We start from the raw sequence: 14,688 nt of genomic DNA, 5'->3' as shown, positions 1-14,688 counted from the left end.
GAGCATCTCCAGAACTGCAGCTCTTGTGGGCTGTTCCCAGTCTGCAGTGGCCAGACTCTATCAGAAGTGGAGAACCCATGTCCAGCCTCTCATGGAGACGGTTTTCTCTGTGTCTGTGGCTCTTTCAGCAGATCATGCGCCGCCACAAAGCACAAATGCTTCAGGAATGAGGAGCACAACAACGAGTTTGAGGCGTTGACTCGGCCTCCAGATTCCCCAGATCTCAATCCAATCGAGCATCTGTGGGATGAGCTGAACAAACAAGTCCAATCCATGAACCCATCTCGCAACTTACAGGACTTAAAGGATCTGCTGCTAACATCTTGGTGTCAGATACCACAGCACAGCTTCAGGGGTCTAGAGGAGTCCAGGCCTCGACGGGTCAGGGATGTTTTGGCAGCAAAATGGGGAACAACACAATATTAGGAAGGTGGTCATAATGTTAAAGGGTTAGTTCACCCAAAACTGTAGATTGTGTCATTAATGACTGAGCCTCATGTGGTTGGACACCCGTCAGACCTCCGTTCATCTTCAGACACAAATGAAGATATTTTAGTGTAAATCTGATGCTCTGAAAGGCCTCCATTGGCTCAACTTTACACTCTCAAGACCCTTAAAAGACACTAAAGACTAAAGTTACAAAGTCCATCTCACTACAGCGGCTCTACAATAACTTTATGAAGACGAGAATAGTTTCTGTGCGCAAAAAAACCCTAAATAACGACTTATATAGTGATGACGATTTCAAAACACGGCATCATGAAGCTTCAAAGCGTTATGAATCAGTGAGTCGATTCAGCGGTTCAGAGCGTTATGAATCAGCGAGTCGATTCAGCGGTTCAGAGCGTTATGAATCAGCGAGTCGATTCAGCGGTTCAGAGCGTTATGAATCAGTGAGTCGATTCAGCGGTTCAGAGCGTTATGAATCAGTGAGTCGATTCAGCGGTTCAGAGCGTTATGAATCAGTGAGTCGATTCAGCGGTTCAGAGCGTTATGAATCAGTGAGTCGATTCATGATTCGGATCGCGTGTCAAACCGCCAAACTGCTGAAATCACGTGAAGCTTCATGAGGCCGTGTTTTGAAATCGTCATCACTATATAAGTCGTTATTTAGGGTTTTTTTGCGCACAGAAACTATTCTGGTCTTCATAAAGTTATTGTAGAGCCGCTGTAGTGAGATGGACTTTGTAACTTTAGTCTTTAGTGTCTTTTAAGGGTCTTGAGAGTGTAAAGTTGAGCCAATGGAGGCCTTTCAGAGCATCAGATTTACACTAAAATATCTTCATTTGTGTCTGAAGATGAACGGAGGTCTGACGGGTGTCCAACCACATGAGGCTCAGTCATTAATGACACAATTTACAGTTTTGGGTGAACTAATATATATATATATATATATATACATATATGTATATTAGAGGTTTAATCTAATTAATTAAATTATATTTTATTTGATTCAACATTTGAATTTATTACACATAAACTTATAGAATACAAGAACCATGATTTATAAGAACCAGTTTGATTATCAACATCCTTCAAAATATATTTTCTTTTATGTTCCACAAAGGACAGAAAGTCATACAGGTTTAAAACAAATTTTTTTTTTAAAGAAGTGACACATTAAATAAGAAACTAAAACTGCCTGTAAATGTCTAAATGTGCGGATCATTGAATCATTCGATTGGTTCAAACGTTTGATTCATTCCAGAATGCAGTAAACGGCTCTCTTCATGAATGAGTCATTGATTCACTCGATTGATTCGCTCAAAACACTGATTCAGAAACGGAACACCTGTTGAGAGACTCAACACTTCTGCTCTGGCTTTAAAAGGCAAAATTGAGCAAAAACACTATTTAGTCTAAAATATAACACATACATAACACAAACTGGCGTATAACATCAATATCACGTTTGCACTGGTGCTATTCAGGCACTCGTGTGATCCTGCTTGATATAAATATGAGACAGAAACTCATACAGGGGCATTTCTGCCCTGATATCGTGAATGTTAGGGTCATTCTAACTGCATTCTATAGGCTCATTTATATACACACACACATTTCTTGAGTGTAGACGAGCTCGCAGCTGACAGACGAGCACTAACCCCTATAAAACTCCCCTGATTTCACAGGCTCTTTAAAGTGATTTACGAGTGATTATCAAGGCTTTATGACGGTGTTAGACGGATAATCTGGGTTCAGTCTCCGCTAGCGAAAGAAGCAGGGAAAGAACAAATCGTTGTTTACCGGCTGAATCCATTCAGTGACCATGGCAACCTCATTCCCACCAAACAACTGACCTAATGTAGAGGTCAAATGGTCTGTGGCGTTACATCAGCACGGAAATTTCAATCTTCTCCACCGAGCAGACGGATCCCAGAGTGCCGGAACGGGACACGGAACTCGCTTTGATTCCTGTTGTGGAGATTTGTTTTCCATGTTAATGAAAAAACAGCTCAGATAATGGAATAGCTTAATATATATTGATTTTGTTGTGGAAAGGTTGTTTGCTAATAAGAGCCGAATTGGTTTCTTTCTCGGCGTCCGGCCTCTGTGTGTCTCCGGCAGGCAATCAGAAATAGCCATGCGGATCTGTGGAGAAATTTACCCTGCATACCTTCACACACTCACACACACACACACACACACACACACACACACACACACACACACACACACACACACACACAATTTATCTCGGCGCAAATGGAAAACCACTGAGAGAGAAAATAATTTCATCACAGCATTCTCAGTGGTTCCGACACAAGAAATTCTATGAATTCATCAGGGGTAAAATATTATCACAGTTCAACTCGCAGGATGAGATGATTCACTGTACAACTCAAACTCTTACACACACTCACACACTTACAGAACGACCTAAAACAGAGAGACATACACAGTTATAGATATGAACATGACTCTCAGAAGTGTGTGTGTGTGTGTGTGATGCCTTTTTCAGTTTAATAAGGGGAAGTCAGTTGTGATGTAACAGAAGTAGTGACCGATCTTTTCTTCTGTATTGGGATTTTAATAAAATAGAAAATATGAAAGGCGGGAAATTGGTTTTATCCTTCAGTTGTTGACTGGATGGAGGCAGATGTAAATAGGGCTGCCACTAACGACTTTTTTTATATTGATTAATCTATCGACTAATTTATTGATTAATTTATCGCTTGATGTACCGACTTATTAATCGATTAATCTATCCGCTAATTTATCGATTAATCTATCGGCTATTTATCGCCTGATCTACCGACTAATTTATCGATTAATCACCTAATCTATCGACTAATTTATCAACTAATCTACCGGCTGCTTTATTGATTGGTCGATTAATCTATCGACTCATTTATTGATTGATCGCTTTATCTATCGCCTGATTTATCTCTTGATATATCGGCTACTTTATCGATTAATCTATCGACTAATTTATCGATTAGTCACTTGATCTATCGCCTGGTTTGACGATTAATCTATCGACTAATTTATCAATTACTCTATCGTCTGGTTTATCGATTAATCTATCAATTAATTTATCGATTAATCTATCGGCTATTTATCGCCTGATCTACCGACTATTTTATTGATTAATCACCTAATCTATCGACTAATTTATCAACTAATCTAACGGTTAATTTATTGATTGGTCGATTAATCTATCGACTCATTTATTGATTAATCGCTTTATCTATCGCCTGATTTATCTCTTGATATATCGGCTACTTTATCGATTAATCTATCGACTAATTTATCGATTAGTCACTTGATCTATCGCCTGGTTTGACGATTAATCTATCGACTAATTTATCAATTACTCTATCGTCTGGTTTATCGATTAATCTATCAATTAATTTATCGATTAATCTATCGGCTATTTATCGCCTGATCTACCGACTATTTTATTGATTAATCACCTAATCTATCGACTAATTTATCAACTAATCTAACGGTTAATTTATTGATTGGTCGATTAATCTATCGACTCATTTATTGATTAATCGCTTTATCTATCGCCTGATTTATCTCTTGATATATCGGCTACTTTATCGATTAATCTATCGACTAATTTATCGATTAGTCACTTGATCTATCGCCTGGTTTGACGATTAATCTATCGACTAATTTATCAATTACTCTATCGTCTGGTTTATCGATTAATCTATCAATTAATTTATCGATTAATCTATCGGCTATTTATCGCCTGATCTACCGACTATTTTATTGATTAATCACCTAATCTATCGACTAATTTATCAACTAATCTAACGGTTAATTTATTGATTGGTCGATTAATCTATCGACTCATTTATTGATTAATCGCTTTATCTATCGCCTGATTTATCTCTTGATATATCGGCTACTTTATCGATTAATCTATCGACTAATTTATCGATTAGTCACTTGATCTATCGCCTGGTTTGACGATTAATCTATCGACTAATTTATCAATTACTCTATCGTCTGGTTTATCGATTAATCTATCAATTAATTTATCGATTAATCTATCGACTAATTTATTGGTTAAGCGATTAATCTATCGACTAATTTATCACAATAATTTTCAACAATTTTACTTAAAAACATTTAATTTAACTTGCAACATTGGCCTTCAGTAGTGTACTATAAAAGAGTATAAATGTAAACAAGCCCTTGACCAAATGTAAAACTAAAAGAGTAAAAATGTAAAAAGGCACACATTTGTAAACCAACATAACAAAAACAAGAGAATATCAGCAAATACTTTTTATATAGAATAGTGTTGTCACGATACCAAAACTATGACTTCGATACGATACCAGACTAAAATACCGCAATACTGATACTGAATCCATACCATGGCAAAAAACTGTACAAGTAATTGAATAATATGACAGAACTTATTATTCATTGTTTTATCAAATAAAACATTAATATATAATCAAATTAATATATATATTCCGATCTTAAAACCCGTTTAGTGTGATTTTTCTATAGATAACTGTAGAAAAAATGGCATTAAATTCACATTAAATCATCTTATATATGAAATGAATTTGGGAACACAGCAGCCAAAAAAGCAATTAAACAAAGTTTCAAATCCTAAATGTGAAATATATATTGGTGAAAGTGCTTTTTTTTTATATAGTTCTGTAAAATGATTCATTATTTAAGCTGTCTTCAATCATCCTTTTCTGGAACTTATTGTTTTTTAGTTGAATAACTTCAGTCTAGCATGAATTCAGTGTAATTTGCTCTATACTTCACATCCCTTTCTGGTCTCCACAGTTCACTGAAATGGTAAATCAATTATGCCGTCCATAGAGCTGCATTTAATCCGGAATATATTATTAAAGAGGATCTATTGTGTCCGTGTACAGTCTTGATGTTGTTTTTGTGCTCGACTAGAGCAGGTTTTCTAGGTTGAATGTTGATTATTTCCTCATATTCTCCAGTGTTGCGGCTCCTCTCTTCAGTCTGTCAGTAACTCTGTTTACTTCCTGTCTCTATGAAGCCCCTCCTTCTGAAAAGCTCTATCTATCTATCTATCTATCTATCTATCTATCTATCTATCTATCTATCTATCTATCTATCTATCTATCTATCTATCTATCTATCTATCTATCTATCTATCTATCTATCTATCTATCTATCTATCTATCTGTCTGTCTGTCTGTCTGTCTGTCTGTCTGTCTGTCTGTCTGTCTGTCTGTCTATCTATCTATCTATCTATCTATCTATCTATCTATCTATCTATCTATCTATCTATCATCCATTCACCCATCCATCTATATATCAAACTGTCATTCTATCCATCAATCATCCATCTATCATCCATACACCCATCCATACACCCATCCATACACCCATCCATCCATCCATCCATCCATCCATCCATCCATCCATCCATCCATCCATCCATCCATCCATCCATACACCCATCCATCCATCCATCCATCCATCCATCAAACTGTCATTCTATCCATCCATCCGTCCATCCATCCATCCATCCATCCATCAAACTGTCATTCTATCCATCCATCCATCCATCCATCCATCAAACTGTCATTCTATCCATCCATCCATCCATCAAACTGTCATTCTATCCATCCATCCATCCATCCATCAAACTGTCATTCTATCCATCCATCCATCCATCAAACTGTCATTCTATCCATCCATCCATCCATCCATCCATCAAACTGTCATTCTATCCATCCATCCATCCATCTATATATCAAACTGTCATTCTATCCATCCATCCATCCATCAATCAATCATCCATCTATCATCCATACACCCATCCATCCATCAAACCGTCTACCTGTCTGTCTGTCTGTCTGTCTGTCATTCTATCCATCCATCAAACTGTCATCCATCCATCCATCATTGTTGCGGCTCCTCTCTTCCCAGTCTGTCAGTAACGCTCTGTTTAGTTCCTGTCTCTGTGAAGCCCCTCCTTCTGAAAAGCACACTGTGCTCTGATTGGTCGGCTGGAGCGGTGGGTTGTGATTGGTCAAGCACTTCGAGCGTGTTTGGGAAATGCCCCGCCCCTTACCATAACTGCCAGTTTCAACACACTACTGACTAACTCAACCAGGCCCCGCCCCTTTATCCTGCGTATGAATTATTATAATGAGGAATATTGTGACGTGTTTGTTCCCGGAGGAAAACTCAAGACTACAATGAGTTCAGGAGTTCAGAAACACTGACACTGATATAGAGAAGAACAGCAACACTACACACTAGAGAACAAGGGGAAAAGCACAATAGCCCTTCTCTAAATGTGAAATATCCCTCTTTTTTACTCTCCACATTCATGTTCAGTTTTGTTGTTCAGTTAAACGTTGAACAATTAGACGTGTTTGTGTGTCACACCTGCTGTAATTAAGAGCAGGCTCACTCCGGCGAAGCGTTTACAGCTCAAGCGGCGCTGGCGCGGCCCTTAACGGCTTCAAACCAGACTTCACAGGCTGCTCTCATTTACATATTAATGACATTTTCATGCTACGTTTCACTTTACGCAGTGTCACTAACCGCGGAGAGACAGTGGAAGAGAATGGAAGAAAAGGCCCACGCATAATAACAAGCTGTAAAACGGCGAAGGTGTAGCTGTGAACAAAATCATAATTGCGCGCGGGTGAATTACGCGGCCCTCCGAGCGCCCGTTGAGCTGTGAATCTGCCGCAGACGTAGACGAATTATGAAAACAATAACAGAAAAATAGTGTGACCAGTCGTAGATAAACGGCAGTAGTGACTCGCATGTGGTGTAAATATGAGCGAGCGGCTGTTGGCGTGTTTCTGATAACGGTAATCCGCAAAACACAGTGTTTCCGGCTGTGTGATAACACAATAACTCAAGGGAGGAAAAAGCTATGAAAGTGCTGAATACTAAAGCAGAACACAAATAGCTCCCTTGTTTACTATGGTAAATGTTTATAACGAGTACTTTTGTAATGAATTATACAGTTCAGAACTTTCACATTAAACACTTTCAGCTCTAAAATCTGATTGGTCGAGCTTTAATTGAATTCTAAACTATATGTGATTATATCATATATTTTATTAGGGTTTATATACTATTATAATTTTTATTCATATTTTAAATTGGATTTTATAGGTTTCATTTTGTTTTGTTTTAAGTCATTTTTTATTACTCTGTTTTTTTTGTACTATATAGCTTTATTTTTATTTCAGTTTTAGTCATTTTAGTATTTCAACTTAAAATTATATTTCAGTTCATTTTCATCTTTATATATATATTTTTTAATTAATCTTTATTTGAATATTATGGAAGCTTGCGTCTGTCACATAATACAAAAATGTTAAAGATAATCGTAACTTTTTTTCTCACAATTGCAAGTTTATATCTCACAATTCTGGCTTTTTTTCCTCACAATTCTGACTTGTTTTTCTCGCAATTGTCTTTTTTCTTGCAAATTCTACGTTTGTTCTCGCAATTTACATCTTGCAACCCCCCCCCCCCCCCCCCCCCCACCCGCAACTCCTCAATTTTGAGTTTATATCTCGCAATTCTGCTTCAGTTCCTTTGTCTCACAATTTCCTGCCAATTCTGACTTTTTTCTTTTTTTACAATTACAATTTTACAATTTTTTTCTCGAAATTTAGTTTTCTCGCAATTCTTTTTTTCCGCAATTCACAACTTTGAGTTTATATCTTGCAATTCTGACTTTTTTCCTCGCAATTCTGAATTTTTTTTCCCGCAATTCTGACTTTTCTCACAATTACAACTTTTTTCTCGCAATTTACATCTTTCAATTCAGTTTTTTCCTCACAATTCTTTTCATCCCGCAAATCCTCAATTTTGAGTTATATCTCGCAATTCTGCCTTTTTTCCCTCAAAAATGTCAAAAAAATTTCCTCACAATTTTTACTTTTTTTCCTCACGATTTCCTGCAAATTCTGACTTTTTTCTTTTTTACAATTCCGATTTGTTTCTCTCGCAATTAACTTTTTTTCACATTTGCTACTTTTTTTCTCACAATTGTGACTTTTTTTCTAGTATTTGACATTTTTCTCGCAAATCTGACTTTTTAATCACAATTACAACTTTCTTGCAATTCTCGCAATTTATATCTTGTAATTCTGACTTTTTTCTCATAATTGCAACTTTTTTCTCGCAATTTATATCTTGCAATTCGTTTTTTTCAAGTTTATATCTTGCAATTCTGGCTTTTTTCCTCACAATTCTGACTTGTTTTTCTCGCAATTTACTTTTTTCTTGCAATTCTTTCCCACCCGCAACTTCTCAATTTTGAGTTTATATCTCGCAATTCTGCCTTTTATTCCCTCAAATTAGAGTTTTTTTCTCACAATTTCCTGCAAATTCTGACTTTTTTCTCACAATTCTGACTTGTTTTTCTTGCAGTTCTTTTTTTCCGCAATTCACAACTTTGAGTTTATATCTCGCAATTCTGCCTTTAATTCCCTCAAATTGGAGTTTTTTCTCACAATTTCCTGCAAATTCAGACTTTTTTCCTCACAATTTTGACTTTTTTCTCACAATCTCCTGCAAATTCTGATTTGTTTTTCTCGCAATTAACTTTTTCACATTTGCTACTTTTTTCTCACAATTGTGACTTTTTTCTCGCAATTTACATCTTGCAATTATGATGTTTTTTCCCCTGCAACTCCTCAATTTTGAGTTTCTCGTAATTCTGCTTTTTATTCCCTCAATTTAGAGGTTTTTTTTCTCACAATTTCCTGCAAATTCTGACTTTTTTCTTTTTTTACAATTGCGACTTGTTTTTCTCGCAATTTACTTTTTTCTTGCAAATACTTCCTTTTTTTCACAATTGCAATTTTTTTCTTGCAGTTCTCGCAATAAACATATCTTATTTGTTTTTTCCCGCAACTCGCAACTTTGTTTCTTTCTTGCAATTCTGCCTTTTTTTCCTTGCAATTTTTACTTTTTTCTCACTATTTCCTGCAAATTCAGACTTTTTTCCTCGCAATTCTGACTTTTTCTCACAATTGCAAGTTTATATAAAATTCGGAGGTTTTTTTTATCACAATTGCAAACTTTTTCTCGCAATTTCCTGCAAATTCTGAATTCTGAAATTTCTTTTTTTACAATTCCGATTAGTTTTTCTCGCATTTGACTTTTTTCTCGCAAATCTGACTTTATCACAATTACAACTTTCTTGCAATTCTCACAATTTAAATCTTGCAATTCTGATGTTTTTTCTTGCAATTATTTTTTTTCACAACACAATTTGGAGTTTATATCTTGCAATTCTGACTTTTTTCTCACAATTTTGACTTTTCTCACAATTTTTAATTTTTTTTCCTCACAATTCTTAAATTGTTTCTTGCTATTCTTTTTTTCTCGCAACTCTTCTCAGAATTTTTCATTTATATCTCGTAATTCTTACTTTTTCACAGAATTGCGAGACTTTACCTTTTTATGTCTTATTCCATGGTGGAAACAAGCTTCCATACAATATATTATTATTCTCATATATTACTATTATATGACATATTATATAAATACATTTTATATATATATATATATATATACATATACACCGATCAGGCATAACATTATGACAGGTGAAGTGAATTACACTGATTAGGCTATCTCTTCTTCACCTGTTAGTGGGTGGGATATATTCGGCAGCAAGTGAATATTTTGTCCTTTTAGCGTTCAGAACCTCTCCTTGTCCAGGATAATTTATTAAAATTAGACAGTTTCAGCTCTGAAATCTGATTGGTCGAGCCATTCGAAATTGCATTTTAATTGAAGTCTAAATCATGCGCCACATTACAAGGTTGCTTAGCGATCATAAACTACCTAGAGTGAAACTAATGAACTTATTTCAATTGCTTATTGAATATTTCTTTGTGATAATTGGCATTAATAAATTGCATTAATTGTTTTTTATCGGTAAAAATCACTGCGATGAAAATAAACCTGTGACTTTTTGCTCTGAAAGGGGAAAAAGAGGAAAACTTTGCGATGACTTTTATTTGAAACTGATGCAGGTTAATCAGACCCCCCCCCCCTGATCTGCCAATCTCTCCAACCTATTTATCAATACTTAACCGAGAAGAGACGCTGTCATTTCACAGGTCAATTCACTCTAATTATGCCGCAGCGATTTAATCTGCTTTTAAACAGCCAGACGGACACTTTAGAAAAATTTCATTAACCTCCCAATTTTCAATCTCTTCTCTTTATTAGACGGGCATCCTGCGACCGCTGGCACGCTGATGAACAAACGGGATTTAGATCAGACAGACGGAGGCAAAACAAGAGAGACAGACCAGATTCAAAACCATTCAAGGACTCCTTAGACGCCCATACAAGTGTCAAACAGAGCTACATATTAAACATATAGATATTAATAGAAACCAAGCATATTATGATTAGATTTGAAGTAAGCACATTATTGTTGTTGCACATATTACTTTTCATTGCTAAAATTGAGATTTATGCATCATAACAAGTATGCATGTTGCGATATAATCACTGTTAACTGTCAGTTATTGTAATGATTTGCAGAGGCATGGAAACGAACCCTTGGCCTTCTTCTGTCAGGTTTGTGTTTTGCTGCTGTGCGGAGGCTAATAGGCTCCGCCCCCTGAGCAGATGCTAACACTGCACCCCCTCTGACCTCTGACCTCTCACACCTGTTTCAATTAGAGCGCGACAGCGCGTCACCTCGTACCTGCACCCGCCGAGCTGAGACTGACACACACACACACACACACACACACACACACACACATACACACACACACACACACACACACACACACACACACACACACACACACACACACACACACACACACACACACATCCTCAATGATTTAGTTTAGAAGCACTCAGACATACACTAATGGCTCGGGATGTCAGTCACTGTTAGGAGAGATTTACACTCACAAACACGTGATAGACAGACAGACAGACAGACAGACAGATCTATCTATCTATCTATCTATCTATCTATCTATCTATCTATCTATCTATCTATCTATCTATCTATCTATCTATCTATCTATCTATCTATCTATCTATCTATCTATCTATCTATCTGTCTGTCTGTCTGTCTGTCTGTCTGTCTGTCTGTCTGTCTGTCTGTCTGTCTGTCTGTCTGTCTATCTATCGTCTGTCTTTCTGTCCATCTGTCTGTCTATCTATCTATCGTCTGTCTTTCTGTCTGTCTGTCTGTCTGTCTGTCTGTCTGTCTGTCTGTCTCTATCTATCTATCTATCTATCTATCTATCTATCTATCTATCTATCTATCTATCTATCTATCTATCTATCTATCTGTCTGTCTGTCTGTCTGTCTGTCTGTCTGTCTGTCTGTCTGTCTGTCTGTCTGTCTCTATCTATCTATCTATCTATCTATCTATCTATCTATCTATCTATCTATCTATCTATCTATCTATCTATCTATCTATCTATCTATCTATCTATCTATCTATCTATCTATCTATCTATCTGTCTGTCTGTCTGTCTGTCTGTCTGTCTGTCTGTCTGTCTGTCTGTCTGTCTGTCTGTCTGTCTGTCTGTCTGTCTGTCTGTCTGTCTGTCTGTCTGTCTGTCTATCTATCGTCTGTCTTTCTGTCCATCTGTCTGTCTATCTATCTATCGTCTGTCTTTCTGTCTGTCTGTCTGTCTGTCTGTCTGTCTGTCTGTCTGTCTGTCTCTATCTATCTATCTATCTATCTATCTATCTATCTATCTATCTATCTATCTATCTATCTATCTATCTATCTATCTATCTATCTATCTATCTATCTATCTATCTATCTATCTATCTATCTGTCTGTCTGTCTGTCTGTCTGTCTGTCTGTCTGTCTGTCTGTCTGTCTGTCTGTCTGTCTATCTATCGTCTGTCTTTCTGTCCATCTGTCTGTCTATCTATCTATCGTCTGTCTTTCTGTCCATCTGTCTGTCTATCTATCTATCTATCTATCTATCTATCTATCTATCTATCTATCTATCTATCTATCTATCTGTCTGTCTGTCTGTCTGTCTGTCTGTCTGTCTGTCTGTCTGTCTGTCTGTCTGTCTGTCTGTCTATCTATCTATCTATCTATCTATCTATCTATCTATCTATCTATCTATCTGTCTGTCTGTCTGTCTGTCTGTCTGTCTGTCTATCTATCGTCTGTCTTTCTGTCCATCTGTCCGTCTGTCTGTCTGTCTGTCTGTCTGTCTGTCTGTCTGTCTGTCTGTCTGTCTGTCTGTCTGTCTGTCTGTCTGTCTATCTATCTATCTATCTATCTATCTATCTATCTATCTGTCTGTCTGTCTGTCTGTCTGTCTGTCTGTCTGTCTATCTATCTATCGTCTGTCTTTCTGTCCATCTGTCTGTCTATCTATCTATCTATCTATCTATCTATCTATCTATCTATCTATCTATCTATCTATCTATCTATCTATCTATCTATCTATCTATCTATCTATCTATCTATCTATCTATCTATCTATCTATCTATCTATCTATCTGTCTGTATGTCTGTCTTTCTGTCTATCTGTCTGTCTATCTGTCTGCCTGTCTTTCTGTCTATCTATCTGTCTGTCTGCCTGCCTGTCTGTCTATCTGTCTGTCTGTCTGCCTGCCTTTCTGTCTATCTATCTGTCTGCCTGTCTTTCTGTCTATCTATCTGTCTGCCTGCCTGTCTATCTGTCTGCCTGCCTTTCTGTCTGTCTATCTATCTGCCTGTCTTTCTGTCTATCTATCTGTCTGCCTGCCTGTCTGTCTATCTGTCTGTCTGCCTGTCTATCTGTCTGCCTGCCTTTCTGTCTGTCTATCTGTCTACCCGTCTTTCTGTCTAGTTCAAGTTATTTAGCAACTGCTAAATAATACAAAAAATGTTAATTTTCTCCATATTTCATATGCATGTCTGTCTTTCTATCTTTCTGCCTGCCTATCTGTCTGCCTGTCTATCTATCTGTCTGTCTGCCTGTCTTTCTGTCTATCTATCTGTCTGCCTGTCTATCTATCTGTCTGTCTGCCTGTCTTTCTGTCTATCTATCTGTCTGCCTGTCTTTCTGTCTATCTATCTGTCTGCCTGTCTATCTATCTGTCTGCCTGTCTTTCTGTCTATCTATCTGTCTGTCTGTCTTTCTGTCTATCTGTCTGTCTGTCTGCCTGTCTTTCTGTCTGTCTGTCTGTCTATCTGTCTGCCTGTCTTTCTGTCTATCTATCTGTCTGCCTGTCTATCTATCTGTCTGTCTGCCTGTCTTTCTGTCTATCTGTCTGCCTGTCTATCTATCTATCTATCTATCTATCTATCTATCTATCTATCTATCTATCTATCTATCTATCTATCTATCTATCTATCTGTCTGTCTGTATGTATGTCTGTCTTTCTGTCTATCTATCTTTCTGTCTGTCTGTCTGTCTGTCTGTCTGTCTGTCTGTCTGTCTGCCTGTCTTTCTGTCTATCTATCTGTCTGCCTGTCTATCTATCTATCTGTCTGTATGTATGTCTGTCTTTCTGTCTATCTATCTTTCTGTCTGTCTGTCTGTCTGTCTATCTATCTGTCTGTCTGCCTGTCTTTCTGTCTATCTATCTGTCTGCCTGTCTATCTATCTATCTATCTGTCTGTATGTATGTCTGTCTTTCTGTCTATCTATCTTTCTGTCTGTCTGTCTGTCTGTCTGTCTGTCTGTCTGTCTGTCTGTCTGTCTATCTATCTTTCTGTCTGTCTGTCTGTCTGTCTGCCTGTCTTTCTGTCTATCTATCTGTCTGCCTGTCTATCTATCTATCTATCTATCTGTCTGTATGTATGTCTGTCTTTCTGTCTATCTATCTATCTTTCTGTCTGTCTGTCTGTCTGTCTGTCTGTCTGTCTGTCTGTCTGTCTGTCTGCCTGTCTTTCTGTCTATCTATCTATCTTTCTGTCTGTCTGTCTGTCTGTCTGTCTGTCTGTCTGTCTGTCTATCTATCTGTCTGTCTGTCTGTCTGTCTATCTATCTGTCTGTCTGCCTGTCTTTCTGTCTATCTATCTGTCTGCCTGTCTATCTATCTATCTTTCTGTCTGTCTGTCTGTCTGTCTGTCTGTCTGTCTGTCTGTCTATCTATCTGTCTGTCTGCCTGTCTTTCTGTCTATCTATCTGTCTGCCTGTCTATCTATCTATCTATCTGTCTGTATGTCTGTCTGTCTGTCTGTCTGTCTGTCTGTCTGTCTGTCTGTCTGTCTGTCTGTCTGTCTGTCTGTCTCC

The sequence above is a fragment of the Gobio gobio genome (assembly GCF_949357685.1).
Source record: "Gobio gobio genome assembly, chromosome: 21".
Taxonomy (NCBI): domain Eukaryota; kingdom Metazoa; phylum Chordata; class Actinopteri; order Cypriniformes; family Gobionidae; genus Gobio; species Gobio gobio.
This window is presented reverse-complemented; position numbering follows the sequence as displayed.